Below are 16,185 nucleotides of genomic sequence, written 5' to 3' on the forward strand. Positions count from 1 at the left end.
ACACTGCAGCTTATTCTGAAAAGTCATCTGAAAGTGCAAATATGCTTTAAGCTATCTCTCGGGGTACCATGGTAGCTAAATCAAGACAGGATGTCCATGCACAGAAGAGTTACTCTACTGATGCTACCACGGCAATCTTAGGGCAAAGCATAATATGCACCAGTATAGTCAGATCAGAAGGAGAACTAAAAAGTATATATTGGTCATAATTTTTGAGCTATAGTTACACAAGTACAGAACCCCATTAAAACAAAAAATGGTAAATCCCACTTAAACAATTCTAGTCATAAGCGTTGTCCATTTTCAGTGTGAGCACTACAGACAAACAATAAACATGTTACCTGCACAATGAGTTAACAGGGGGAATAAAACATAGAACCATATCACTTCCAATATTTAATGTTAAAGGGGTTGTCTCATGAAAGCATGTGGGGTTATATACTTCTGTATGGCCATATGAATGCACTTTGTAATATACATTGTGCATTAATTATGAGCCATACAGAAGTTATTCACTTACCTGCTCCGTTGCTGGCGTCCTCGCCTCCATGGATCCATCTATAATCGCCTCTTCTGGCGATTTTAGACGCGCTTGCGCTGTGCGGTCTTCTGTCTTCTGAATGGGGCGGCTCTCCTCGTAGCTCCGCCCCGTCACGTGTGCCGATTCCAGCCAATCAGGAGGCTGGAATCGGCAATGGACTGCACAGTGAAGATCCCGGCGGCCATCTTACTAAGGTAAGTAAGAAGAAGGAAGAAGTCGCCGCAGCGCAGGGATTCGGGTAAGTACTACCCGTTTTTTTTTTTAACACATGCATCGGGTTTATCTCGCGCTGAACGGGGGGGCTATTGAATAAAAAAAAAACCCGTTTCGGCGTGAGACAACCCCTTTAAGTCCACTTTATGGCCCTGGGGGATAAAGATAAGTTAAACCTGGTCTGAAGTTTTGGTTGTATGGTATCTGGACATTACATAAAGTGCAAGCCTGATGAGGGCTGTATGTACTTCTCAACAACATAAACCCATCAACACTGCTTGGGTACAGAGTAGATTAGTGTATTCTCCCAGACTAGCTTTACTTTACCTGTTGAGGAGTGTATTGCATGAGATCTAATTCACCAGACAAGGGGGTTTGAAGTTGTGGAAGACTTGGGGCGTCCAACATCTCTCCATCATCATCTCCCATATCTTCAATGTCATCGTCACCACCTTCCAATTCTGCAAATTTTGCCTCCAAATCTTGGATCTTTTTTTTCCAAGAGTGGAGATGGCTCTTTTTGAGGAACAATAGGTTTCCTAAGAAAACAAGCAGAATTGCAATTATACAGATTTGCCATCAATCCCTACTATTTCTACCTATTATACCTTAACAAATACCCCTTTCTAGGTGTTAAGATTCAGCACCAGGTTCATGTAAGTGTCTCCTTACTTGCACCTACCTACTATGAAAAGAGTCAAATCAAACAGGTAGAAATATATGACATCTAAAATTAGTGCCACTTGCACAAACACTAATAAAGCTGGATACAACGCTCCAATTCCCCCTATACCAGCACTTACAATCACTATTGGAAACAGGACCAATGGACTGTAAATAATCCTTGCCTCCTAGAAGCACCAGATCCCCTGAACTAGTGCTGGTCCCTCAGTAACTACATGGAATGGCGGGAGGATGCTTCTAGTAGCTACCAGTGGGATTAGATGGAAAATATAACAATTATAACCATTCAGCTCTTGGCATTTAAAGGGCCACTCCGGTGATTTTAATTATTCATTCATTATGCAGCTATCCCCCAAGTATATATAAGTGAGCTAGTATTACCTTAGTCAGTTATTCCTTTCTGTCCGAAACTCCTGGCCCTTTTTATCTCAGGTGGTCATGTGATCTATATTCTGACCAGCTCTGATCTACTTGGGCTTAAGTGCTCAGTTTTTTAGTCAGGCTGTGTGATGCTATTACATGGACTATCACTGATACTGCTTACAGGGGGACACGGATACACTGATCACAGTTACTGATGATGATCACACAGTTATAATAGAGGAGATGACAGCTCATCTTCTGACTGTATATTATGGTCTGCAGCTTATTTAGGTGAATGCAGAATGTAATAATACAGTCTAAAGCTGCTCATGCAATGCTCTGCTGATGCATCATGGGATTGATGTGAAAGTAAAAGTCTACACTGCATGGAAAGGATTACAATTCTACATAGGAAACCTCCAGAGTGGACAGGCAATCAGGTGAGGGGGGCAGAGATGGAAAAATGTATTTTCACCGAAGTAGTCCTTTAATTGCTAATTACATCACTCCCTCACAGCCAAGGTAGTAGATGATGCACCAGCTGAACATGACCATGGTCCATTCAGGACCAGAATGATACACGATCCCAGTTTGATTCTAATGTCAAATTCATAATCCCTTGATCGTTTTCCTTTGTGAAGTCAATAGCAGTTTCAGGTAATGGCAATTTTTATTTTATTATTTGGGTTGATTATGAGATTTTTGGTTATTACTTTCTTCTGACTAGTTTAGTTGAATAAAAAAAAAAATGAGTAGGGTCCATTACACTACTAGATGTCAGAAACGCTCTTTTCTCCTTAGGGAGAGCAACTATAAACTAAGTGAGGAGACTCAAATGGCCACGCACGCTCCTCTGGGTAATATGTAAATAAGGGAGATGGAATAAATCCTCCACAGTGCCACCTATTGAAAGGCAGCATTCCTTCGAGTCAAAGTGGGACTTTTTATACAAGTCTTCTTACAATGACTGGGAATCAAAATTTGATTCCCAGTCATTGTAAGAAGACTTGTATAAAAAGTCCCACTTTGACTCGAAGGAATGCTGCCTTTCAATAGGTGGCACTGTGGAGGATTTATTCCATCTCCCTTAACTACTAGATGTAAACCACCAGATAACATTACTACTACTGGGGTCATAGCGAATGGTGACCCAATGCTTTGAGGTTTGATCCTCCTACATTTGTGTTTGTAGCCTGAAACCATAACAGGAATTCTGGGCGCCAGATCAAGGGGGTTTCATGGTAATGAAATATTTGACATTCTGACATCTACCAATGCTCACTTCAAATCTACCCAGCAACAAAGTTATAGTTGTATTTTACCTGAAATGATAGATTTCATCATCCACAACCTTGGCGGACAGGGAAAACCTTTTTAACCCTTTAAATCTCTTCATTTGCTTGTCACTCTCGTTATAGCGACTCTCACACAGTAGTACATCATTTTCAGGAATTTCAGTTGGACGACAAGACAGGAAATCCTTGAAAGATAAAACCGCGCACTTTCCTAGAAAAGGCAAGAAAACATTAGATACTCTTATTAATGAGGATTTTGATCCTGTGGCACCAAAATTATCAGTGCAACCAACAAGCAAATAGAAGTAAACAGACATTTATAATCCGGACCGGCCAAGACAAAGTGAATGACCATTATATTTTAAGAATTAAATAGTAAACCCCTCATTTTTTTCAGTTTTTTTTCCTTTTAATATGACCCACAACCCCCCCCAAAAAACAGCATGCCGATGACCAAGCTCTTCGCAGAAACAGCTGGGTTCAAACATTCCGGTTTCAGCTGTTAACCCATTAATTGCTGCTGTAAATGTTGACAGTGGCATTTAAAATGTCCTGATCAGGTTAGAAATGTCCCAAATGCCCCACCCCCACCATGAGATCACAGGGTGCTGTTGGGGTGTCATGGCAGCCAGGGGCCTTTTGAAGGTCTGCCATGATGGTTTGTCTATTATAAGTATAATGCAACGCCGTCGTATTGCAGTCTACTACATAAGCAATCACATAATCGCAAGTTCAAGTCCTCTGTTAAGACTAAAAGAAAAAAGCATTTTAAATTACAGAAAATAAATACCGTATTTTCCGGTGTATAAGACGACTGGGCATTTAAGACGACCCCGACTGTCGACTTATATGCCGGGAATACACTGTAGAAAAAAAATCAATACTCGCCTCCTGCAGGCTGTCGCTCCCTCCTCCACGCCGACAGAGCAAAGGGCTGTAGCAGTAAGGGATTAATATAATAAATGGCACTCGGGTCAGAACATGAGATCTCGTGCTCTGGGACTTGACGCGTTACTGGGAACCTTAAAACAAGAAGTTTGGACCTCGCTCCTGCAGGAAGTGACATCATCTGTATGCTGTTGAGCAGATTTTGTTGTTTTATTTTATTTTATTTTTTATTTAAAAGGGTAAATAGACTGACGGGGGAGGAATAGGTAAGCATAGAATTTTTTTAAATTGATTTTCAAAATAAAACAGACACTTGTGACAGATCCACTATCCTCAGGTGGGCCATCTCGTCTGTGTTTTACCCTGCAAGTCTCATCATAGGTTTCCAACTGCAGCTGGTCCATCCAAGGGCAGTGGAGAGTGTGTGTGGTCTTAAACTTTTCTTTGGCATTTTAAATGAGTAAGTCTGAGAAAGTAGCGGCGATGTTGTTGAAAGTGGAACAGAGGGCCAGAGTCTAGGAATGAAGGCAGAACAGACACTAAGGAGGACACTAAGTAGGTTGACTATACATCAGAAAGGTATAGTCAAATTTTAGTTTAAAACTGGAAGACTGCGTTAAATCTCAACTTCTGATATAATGAAACTCTAGTACAAGTACCTGATTGTACCTAGAAAGCAGGCACACTCACCTAAAATGCAGGTCATGGGGCAGGTTTCTTCTAAGTTACTCGAGAACACTTCTTTCTTATAGAACATCTTGGTTGGCTCATGAATGGTCTCCTCGGGATGAATAAATATTGGGCCATAGAAATAGGCTGCTCCATCTCGAAGCCACATTTTTTTTGATTCTAAAAATGTAGAATATTACAAAATGTGATTAAAATCTTTTATGCCAAGTTCAGATTTGGAGATATAGAACAATTTACATGAAGGATAAACCTGCGTATTCGCCTTCAGAAATTTGTCTACCACCAAAAAAAAGTGAATGTTTAACAATGTTTTGGTACATATGCTGGGACTAGCTCCATGGACTCTGACCAAACACCACATTTTCAACTGTTAAAGAGGTTGTACCACAATCACAAGTTATTCCCTGTCCACAGGATAAGTGATAACATGCTGATCGGTAGGGGTCTCACTGCTGAGACCCCCACAGATCCCGAGTACAGAGGCACAGCTTGTGAGAGAGGAAAATAATTATTGGAACTGTAGTCCTTTACATGGTAATTGTATGCAATGCAAGTCCTGCTAGTGAGTGTTCAGACATATCCTCTAGTTATTTTTCCTTTATAGTCATTGGAGAAGCCTTTTGGACACCTAACAGTTTTGCCCAAGAAAAGTACTATTCTAACAGCTGTATATCTGCCTAGCATGGGGCTACCACTGTGGTATTGGTCTCTTGACTTTTAAGTAAGACCAAAGCAGCAGCAGTAGCCCAGTTCTAGGCGGATGCAGAGCAGGTTGAAGAGAGAGCTGCATGTACTAATCTTGCAGTTGTCACTTCAGGTGTGCAGAGACCAGAAAACAAGCAGGGAGGGAGAAAGGATCTGTCAGTATCCAGCCTGTGTTTTAAAGGCTTCAGATCATCCCATAAAAGGAAGTAATATAGGCTTTTGACCATGTTATCAACCACACTTTTCAATCAGAGAACAAACTTGCTCTCTGATTGTCACACATGCAGGTCTTTTTTTTATCCCCAGAAAAGGAGAGGTTAAATGAGCACCTGTTCATCTTTTCAACCTTCTGTACTTAAATAGACTTTTATTAACTCTATAACCCAGTTACTTAACTTTTAAAGGAAAAAAAATATTTTTTTCTGTTACAGAATGTTTTATTAGTAAGAAAATAATAATAATTAATGCATCTGTATTGTCAAAAAATACAACTTGTGCTGCAAAATACAAGATCTCATGTAGCTACATATAATTACAAGATTTTTAAAAAAAAGTTATGACTGGTGGAACAAGATGGAAATATTTTTTTCTGGTCCTTAAAGTTAGCATTCACTACATCACTAAGGGCAGCATTTAAGGCAGACGAGTTATGTGCCAACTATATTTACTTGAGACATAAATTAAAATTCTACAAAAAAAAGTGGCATTTGCAGGAGGGATTTTTAAATTTCAAATATGACTGGTAAGCGGTTATAGCTTCTAATAAAAAATAAAATAAAATAAATGGGCTCAGGCTGATGGAGGACAAGATGACCGGACTCAGGCTCACGGATTTTGGCCATGTAATGCAAGCAGAGCCACTAGAAAAATCTATAATGCTTGGACTGATCAGCGACAAAAGAAGACGACCTGGCCGCTAAAGAATAAAATTGGCTTGATACCATCAAAGCTGATACTGGCATGAATATCAGACAACTGAAAGAAGCAGTGCAAAACGAAAAACACGGAGGGAGCTCGCCTTTAGGGTAGCGAATGACTAAACGGCTAACAATAATAATAAAAAAATGTATATAATTTAACAAAAGTTCAAAATTGCATACAGAACTACAACAATGGTCATTTTATCCACTTTACGCACCAGTGTGAAAACAGATTTCCTTACCTGCCCACCCTTGGCCTAACCAAGCCATGTGACTTTATAAACACACAATCTCCAACCTTCAGCCACATGTCGTTGTACCGAAGCTGCTCGTAATAGTGGCAACCAGGTTCCCCATTGGGCATATCAACAGGAACATCTTCCTTATCCTAGAAAGAAAAGAAAAATTGATCCATTGATGAGAAAGACTGAAAAAACGATAGCAGTTGTAATGAAACACATTTACACCAACTGAACACCAATGCAGAGGAAATCTAACCTTTTCCAAGCAGATCGTGATATCCTCGTCCTTTGTGTCCTCCATGTTTTCTGAGGCTGCATCTTCATCTACCTTATCTTTATGTGCAAATACCGAGGCCACTCTCACAACGGGCAGAGGAATGTCCCTGGGCCTGAAGCGCACGGAGCTGACCGGCATTGTCCACAACTTAATCTTCTTAAAGGATTTGGTTTTGGCAGAATACCGGGACTCGCACACGTACACATCTTCATCTCTGTTCAGTTAGAAAATGAACACAAATCAACAAACAGGTAATAAAACACTTGGAACCACAGAAACTCACGAGCAGCACCAGCTTAGACTTCGAACATGGATGAGACAATGGGGTAAATTTATAAAAATCAGTGTTTCTAATGCTAATCTTAAACTCTGCTGGCGTACAATATGCACATAGATTAAAAGGTGCACGCCTCTTCACATCTTAGGCGTTACTGACTCCTCCGTGCGCTTTCACAGAAATGTAGGACGGCTGGAGTACATTTCTGGCATAGTTAGTTTTTGGTATAAACTATCCCCTTCCCGCTCCAGGACGTACATTTACGTCCTGGAGCGTCGGGGTATGTATGCAGAGAGGTCGCGGGGGCGACCTCTCTGCATACAGCGCGGGCGTCAGCTGTTTACTACAATTGCCGCGTTAGGCCGTTTGGCCGGTCGCGGCTATTAACCCTTTAAATGCCGCTGTCAGTTCTGACAGCGGCATTTAAAGCCCCTGAACACTGTTCGGGTGTCCCATACGGCCCCCCCCATGGTGAGATCAGGGGAGCCATGCAGGTGTCATGGCTGCCGGGGGCCTTCTGAAAGGGGAATGGCTTGATAGGCTGCCTGTCAGAACGCAGTATGACATAATGCTATAGCATTACGTCATACTGCAGGAGCGATCAAAGTATCGCACATTGTAGTCATTGTTAAAAGTAAAGGGAAAAAAAATACAGTTTTTTTAATTGTAAAAAAAAAAATAAAATAAAAAGTTTAAATCCCCCCCTTTTGCAATATCTATAATTAAAAAGTCTAAATAATAAAATAAAAATACATATTTGATATCGCCACGTCTGTAAAAGTGTGATCTATCAAAGTAGCGCATTATTTACCCCGCATGGTGAACGTCGTCCGAAAAAAAAATAAAGAACGCCAGAAATGCACTTTTTCAGTCACCCTGCTCCCAGAAAAAACACAATAAAAAGCGATCAAAAAGTTGTATGTATTCCGAATTAGTACTAACGGAAGCTACAGAACATTCTGCAAAAAATGAGCCATCGCTGAACTACGTCGACGGAAAAATAAAAAAGTTATTGTGCACACAAGATGACTGCAAAAAAGAATTGAAAAAAATTAAACGTCTTTGAAGAAAAAAAGAATAAAATATTATAGTAAAAAAAAAAATGTATACAGTTTGGCATCGTAGTAATCGTACCGGCCCATAGAATAAAGTTATCATGTCGCTTTTGTTGCAGGTAGTGCGCCGTTGAAACAAGACGCACTGAAAGATGATGGAATGTGTTTTTTTTATTTTTTATTTTACTCCACTTAGAATTTTTTAAAAGTTTTTCAGTACATTATTTGGTACATTAAATAGCACCATTGAAAAATACAACTTGTCCCACAAAAAACAAGCCCTTATACAGCGACGTCGATGGATAAATAAAAGGGGTTATGATTTTTTTAAGGGGGGGAGGAAATAACGAAAATGGGGAAAAAAAGGGCCGCGTCACAAAGGGACTATACATAAATGTGTCGGTCTGGGGTGGCGACGCCCCTCCCAACAAGCCACACCTCCTTTTCAGGTAAGTGCTGCACTGAAAAAGCCACCACATTTTTGTACACGTGTGCCTTGCACCAAATTTTGCAACATTTTTACTCCAACCCCCCCCCCCCCAAAAAAAAAAACAGTGAGAACAACTCTTACCTTCACAAACATGATGACACATTTGCCAAGGATTTTATTTACAGGCACCTTGTTATAATAGTCACTCTTGAACACTTCCTTCTCTAAGAATTTACGAGTGGCGAGATGGAAGGTTTCATTGGGACGATAGAACCAACAGCCATACAGCCACTTCTCACCTGCAAAATAAAAGGTGCCTTTTGTCCTTTTTGTACTTTGGTGACAACGTTTACAAGTATATTCCGTTTTTCTTAGAAGGCTTTGTAACCGTTAGTTTGATATGTAACCCAATTAGGGATGATTGGGCCTGGGTTAACATTTGGTCTGCAACAATGATAACAATTTAGTAAAATATTATCACATTTTTCAAACCCACTTTTTTTTTTTTTAACCACGTGTCCCCTTGTGCATGAAGCAACTTGCGTCAGCGAACACACCAAGGCCTGTGACAGGCGGACATATTCAAGCCACATTTATGGGTCTGTAATCACGAACAAAAATCCCAGCCTGACGGCGGGTCTCTTGATCCGAACTCCGAGCATCACAGGAACTTATGATGCTTGTAGCTCTGGTCAGGCCGGGACACTTGTCCGTCCTACAGGCACATATGTGCGGCCGGCATACGGTCATCTGTCACCAGGCTAAAGTTAACCATACACCAGAAAAAGCATCCGATGGTCGGATCAACGGACAATCTTATGTGTGTACATATGACCATTCCTCCAACCAAGATTCTTTGACATCTTATGTAAAGTGGCATATTAGAGTTAAAGCTTGCCATACACATGACAATAAGTGAGGGCCGAACCCACGCTGGGCTGACCGCTGTCTTGTGTGTATGGCCAGCTTACCTGGGAAGCTGAAGCCACAGATGTTATGGCCTTACATCAATTACTATCAGTGTTTCCTAAAAGAGTCATTTTGATCATCTAGGTTTACTGCAAACGATGCATCCTCTTCATGTTACTTTTTTTCCTCTCTTATACAATATAATACAAAAATATACACAATATTATACAATAAAGGAAAGGCAAAGACTGAAATTCCTACCTGCATTGTCCTCCCAGAGGCGCTCAATGCAGACAATATGTGGCTGGAGGTTGGCCTCCGCGGGCTCCACATACACATAATCCCCAACGTGGTACATGCTGTTCTTAAAGCTGCAGTCTTGGCTGTAGGTTCGGTATTGTCCAGACTGGCCAGAACCTCCTCCAGGATCTTCACTCTTTTCTGCTTCTTAACAAAGGGGTTAAAAAAATAATAATACGAGTTTAAAGGGGGGTTTCCGCACATATATTATTGATGACATCCTCAGGATAGGTCATCAGAGGTTGGTTGGCTGGGGACTGCTGCTTAGGGTGATCTGATTGGGAATCAGCAGTCAGCGCCGCAATACGCAGAGGTCAAGCAGAAGCAGTTGGCTCTGACCTGTCTGGTGGCCAATGCTGGTAATTACAGGCGCAGTTCTTGTTGACTTTTAATTTAAGCTGAGCCTGCAATTATGAGCGCCGGCTGCTACAGAGCGGTTGGAGCCAGATGCTTACGCTCTAACCTCTATGTATGTGGCTCTAACAGTGGGCACCTGATCAGCCAGGGTACTGAGCAGGGAACCCCAGACGACCATTTATTGATGATCTGTTCAGAGGATAGTCCAGCAATATACACTCATTCTCAAAAAGTAATCCCTCCACTAGAAGTCGCTGAAATTGAATGAAACTTTCTCTGTGTGATTGTAATGTTGGTATAAATGTAAGTGATTACAATATCAGAGCGAAAGGATCATTTATTGTGGAGAACTAAACACTTGTAGGGAGGCTCTAGTACCCTGTTGTACCGCCTCTAGCTTGGATACAAGATGTGATATGGACAGGCATGGAGGCTCTAGTACCCTGTTGTACCACCTCTAGCTTGGATACAAGATGTGATACAGAAGGGCATGGAGGTGTAGTACCCTGCTGGGCTGCCTCTAGCGTGGATAAAAGCTGTGATACGGGCCGGCATGGAGGCTCTAGTACTGCCTCTAACTTGGATACAGGATGAGATACGGGCATGGAGGCTCTAGTACGCAGTTGGGCCGCCTCTATCTTCGATGCAAGATGTGATACCGGTGGACATGAAGGCTCTAGTATCCTGTTGGGCTGCCTCTAGCTTGAATGCAAGATGTAATACTGGTGGGCATGGAGGCTCTATTAGCCCGGTAAGCCGCCTCTAGCTTGGATGCATAATGTGACATGGGTGGGCATGGAGGCTGTAGTACCTTGTTGTACCGCCACTAGTTTAGATCCAAGACATGGAACAGGCATGCATGCAGGCTTTTGTACCCTGTTGTACCGCTTCTAGCTTTGATCCAAGATGTTATACGGAAGGGGGTGGGGGAGGGGGGAGCATGGAGGCTCTAGTACTCCGTTGGCCTGTCTCTAGCTTGGATTCAAGATGTGATACAGGTAGGCATGGAGGCTCTAGTACTCTGTTGGGCCGCCTCTAGCTTTGATGCAAGATGTAATATGGGTGGGCATGGAGGTTCTTGTACCCTGTTGTACCGCCTCTAGTTTGGATTCAAGAGGTGATACAGGCGACCATGGAGGAATACAGGTTTCGTATGGTATCCTGCGACATATCAGTCCAAATTTGCGGTAGATTGTGTAAGCTCAAAGGCTGTGGTGGATGGCTTCCCAGATGGGTCCATACATGTTCTATTGGAAATAAATCTGGGGATCTGGCAGCCATGGAAGTATGGCAATGTTGTGGAGGCATTCCTCTGACACCCTTGTGGGTGCGCGGACAAGCTCTCCAGGCACGAACTTAATGTGTTATAAGTATTCCACAACATTAAGATGAAGATATATATTGGAGCAGATTGAAGACGCACCATGTTTATGGTAGAAATTGTGCCACACACTGTCTTTCATGCTTTCTGTCACATTTATGATGTGCTTTAGACACTTTTTTTTACTCTGCTTCAGGTGAAAAAGGGGTCACTTCGTGGTAAGAAGTCATGACCTAAATGCAATATTCTGTGCCAAAATTTGGGCGCAAAATTTGGCATATACTAAACTAATAGGTGGTAAACAGAATAGACAGTGTAAACTTCCAATATCTAATTATTAGACAGTTTTAGCAAATCTGCCCCCTCTTTTTCTCAGGTTTTAGGGCCCTTTATGAGGGGTTACAACCTCAGTCAAAAGTCAAGCGTTCAAAAATGGTAGTTTTCCTACACAGGTTATATGGGCGATCCCAATAACTGGCCCTCCAAAGCTTTCACTATACTCCATGTTGGGCAGTGGTCATCACTATGCTCATCACAGGTCATAATTCCACCAATTTTTTTTTACATCAAATTAAATGCAAAACTTCCAGAGACAGAGGACTTGTAGCTCCTTTATAGACATGAAGCTCAAACCTAATGACATGGTGTACAGCCTGGCCACGAGTTCTTGCACACCACTACATGCTGTATTTACCTTTCTTCTCCTCCTCTCTTTTGACCTTGTCTTCTTCTAATTCTTTTGGCAGCTTTTCCTTCTTTTCCTTCTCCACATCATTGTGAAGGTGTTTGGTTGTGTAGCTCAAGGCTGGAGAAAGAAGGATCTCGCCGTTTTTGCAAAGTTCATCTCTTATCTTAATAAAGAACTGTTGAAGCTCTACAGAGTCCTCGTAGATTTCAGAGTCCGTCCTTTGTAGAAGAAAAAAGGGATGAGAAGCACGTTGAAGACTCATCAATGAAGACACTTAAGCTGCCCATACACCTTCAACAACTGTCAGAAGAGCCGTCTCCACCGGTAAGGGTGCAAAACGTCTGACACGTTTCCACATGAAGAAGTGACGTCACTTTTGAATATGTATACACGTGGAATCAGTCTTGCCACATCTTCTCCTCCCCTAGCGGCTCCCCCTGGGTCACCTCAACGCAAGCCGGCCGCATCCTCTTCCTCCTGTTATGGAGTGTCCATTCTCTGTAGTCTCCTTCCTGCAGGGCATTGTACGTTACGTCACTAGTGACGTAGCGTTCACTGCCTAGCACAGAATGCTGAGCTGATGCAGAGACTGCGCATGCGCGCTGTCTCGCCGCGAGTGTTCATACACTATTGTCGCAAAACAGCGTGCATGTGCAGTCTCTGCATTAGCTCGGCGCTCCATGCTGGGCAGTGAATGCTACATCACTAGTGACTGGGTACACTGACCTGCAGGAAGCAGAATGCCGAGAATCTATGTAACATCACAGGAAGAAGAGGGTACAGCATGCTGGAGGCGAGGTGACCCGGCGGACTGCAGGAGCCAGGAGAAGATCGGGGAGGAGAAGATGCAGTAAGAAGACTGGGGAGGAATAGGTAAATATTGTTGTCTTTTTTTTTCAATCTCTGACATGTGTCACTTTAACATAGCATAACTGTAAAGTTTTTGCATACCCAAGTAATTCTAAGATTGTTTTTTTGCCACATATTGTAAAAATAGACTGACAATTTGTGTATATTTAGCGCCAAAATTGGAAAAATTTTGAAAAAAAAAATTGTAATTTTAATCACATCTTCAACTGCAATATCTCAAATTATGTGCAAACATATTATACAAATTTCCATCCGTTTACTTTATTCTGGAAGCACATTGGAAAAACGTTTACATTTTGTATGTCTAAATGGTTGAAAAACACCCTAACATTAAATATTAACATTTTGAGGAACACTTTGTTTTGTTTTTCCTTTGTTTTCCTGCACCAAGCCAAGCTTGCAAAGGCGCATAGGTGTCAGAATGATAGACACCCCCACAAATTACCCCATTTTAAAAACTACACCCCTTACTGTATTCACTGAGGGGGGTCATGAGCATTTTTACCTCACAGTTTCTTTTCACGAGTTAATGCAATTTAGAGGAGAAAGAAAAAAAAAATCATATTTTTGCTAATATGTCATTTTAAAGGCATTTTTTTTCTATAGTACACATGAAAATGAGGATTTACAGCTCAAAATGGATGTTTGTCCTGTGTTCAGAAACATAGCCGTTGTGGCCCTAGTCATATGTCCGTATGAGCAACGGAGCCCAAACCAAAAGCAGCAGCGGGTGGCTTTCAGAACAGAGATTTAGCTTAAGTGTTTTAGGCCCCATAGCCCACTTTTAGAGCCCTTGAGCCGCCAAAACGATGGAGAACCCCCACAAATGACCTCATTTTAAAAACTAGACCCCTTAACAAATTCATCGTATTTTGACCCCACAGTATCTGAATAAATCTAAGCAAAGCAGAAGCAAAAAATTACGATTTTCATTTTTTGGCAATTGTGTCATTTTAAAAGCTGTTTTTTGTACAGCACATATATGAATGAAGATTTACACCCCAAAATGGATCCCCGTTTGTTCTGTGTTCACGAACATTCCAATTGAAGCCCGAATCTGACCGGACACATGAATAGGTTTGTAATGGAGGGGACACCCTTTGGCTTTGAGGCCACAACTGAGTAAATTCCAGGCCCAATTGCTCACTTGTAGAGCCATCAAGATGCCAAAACTAATGACCACTAATGACCCCATTTTGAAATCAAGCACCCCTTAGCCCATTTATCTAGGTGTGTACTTTAAGCATTCTTACCCCACAGTTTTTTCCCCAAAATTATGAAGCATGTGAAAAATACATATAATTAAATTTTTTTCACTTTCATAGATATTCTTTTTTCAACCAGGAAAAACTGGAGAGACTCACCCCAAATTTTATAGCACTAGGTCTTCTATGTTCTGCAATACCCCCATCATATCCCCAATCTGTTTACTGGACACATGATTAGGCCCATAATGGAGGGAGCATCCATTGGATTTCAGGACACAGCTGAATAACATTCAGGCTCAATTGCCCACTTACACAGGAAAAAAAATGGACTCCCTAAAAATAATCCCATCTCCTTTCTGGCATTTCCCAAATCTTAGATAAAAGTAATGATGTAAACAGTGTGGTATGTCCGAGGACAAGGGTAATTACGGAGGCCTGGATGGGCACATGGGGCAATAAAACCGGGTATCCCTCCTCCTCCCATGCTTTTTGGGGGGTATTTCTTGACCTCAGTGGCAGGGATAGGGTGTAGAAAGTGGTGCCCTGTGAGGCTTGGTAAGCTTGCTGAGGTCCGGCGGTCTCTCACAGAAGGCGCTCAACAAGCTGCTCCCGGAACTGCAGGAAGGCGAGCGTTCCCGGGGCTTCTTGTAAATTACGTATTACAGGTAGCGGTCTGAATAACGCCGGCTTCACACGGCCGGATGTGGAATCAGCTTATGGCGGCATAATGTACTGCACATAACTGTGTTCTCACACAGGCGGTCATGCGCACTCCACCTTTTTGTTTGTTTGTATTTCCTGTGCTGTTTAATCATGTATGGGCTGCGGCGAATATCTGCGACCATACAGCACAACGGGGTCTATGTTGCAGATATCCGCGGTAAAAGCGAGCATTCTGCGTTCTATTTTTTTTTTGTTAGTGGATTATGTAATTCCGACCACTAATGTGAGCGCAATTGTTTAATTCACTGCACTTCACTGTTCCACATACTACTGCAAATCAAACTTAAAAAAACTATATAAACTTTTATGCGATCGCCGCTATCCATTGGATAATGGCAATCGCGTAATTGGGGGGTCACATGCCGTAGCACCCACACGATAGCTCCAGGATTTTGGGTACCTCTGGTAGCCGATAGCAGGGAACTGTCGTACGCACAGACCTCAGGCCTTTACTCTACAGGGCCGGCATGCTTTTACGGACATGTAGACTAAAGCCCAGACACGCAGGAGGGGAAAACACGTATGGTCACTAAGGGGTTAACTTCTCTTTGGTTGAATTTCACTGGAGGAAATAATGCAGAGCGATCCGTACATTTAGTGCAGCGACATGAAATGTAATTATTTAGTAAAGCGCACGCATTTTTAATTGGGTCCTACAGAAGACGATTGGAGGATCTGCAGCCCGATATCAATAAATGTCACTATGAAGGCTGAATAAGATCTGTAGAAATGGAGGACTCAAAAAAATAACAAAAAAAAGTGTGATAACATACATTATATCTACCCAAAACATGCTACCACCTGCAGATCGCCCCAAAAAAGTCCTTAGGGTGACTACCCACTAGCCTTTGCGAATTTGCTCCTTTTTTTCCCAGGTGTATAGGGGCTTTCTAATGTTAAAAACGCATCGCCGCAAAAAAAACACCCAAAAAACGCAATTTACTGCGAAATCACGTTTTTGCACAATGCAGTTTAAACAAGTCCCATAGGCCCCTGGAGGAAAAAAAATGCGAATTCCGCAGTGAAAAAGAATTGTATTGGGTAGTCAACCGTATACAGCAAAAATAAAAAATATATAAAAACCTTGTGACTTGAGAAATGGAGATGAAAATACCGCAAAATAAGTTGCATCATTAGGTCCAGCCCATGTCACTAAGGGGTTAATGCTTTAACCATGATACACAGGACAACATTGGCAGTTATAATGACATCACATGACATCACAATGG

General features: G+C 41.9%; 1 pseudogene; it reads right to left on the reverse strand.

Moving 5' to 3' along the window:
* LOC136620184 (protein polybromo-1-like) overlaps positions 1 to 16,185 on the reverse strand; it is an 86,027-nt pseudogene that overhangs the window by 29,565 nt on the left and 40,277 nt on the right.

This window comes from Eleutherodactylus coqui, chromosome 3 (genome assembly GCF_035609145.1).
Source record: "Eleutherodactylus coqui strain aEleCoq1 chromosome 3, aEleCoq1.hap1, whole genome shotgun sequence".
NCBI classification, from domain to species: domain Eukaryota; kingdom Metazoa; phylum Chordata; class Amphibia; order Anura; family Eleutherodactylidae; genus Eleutherodactylus; species Eleutherodactylus coqui.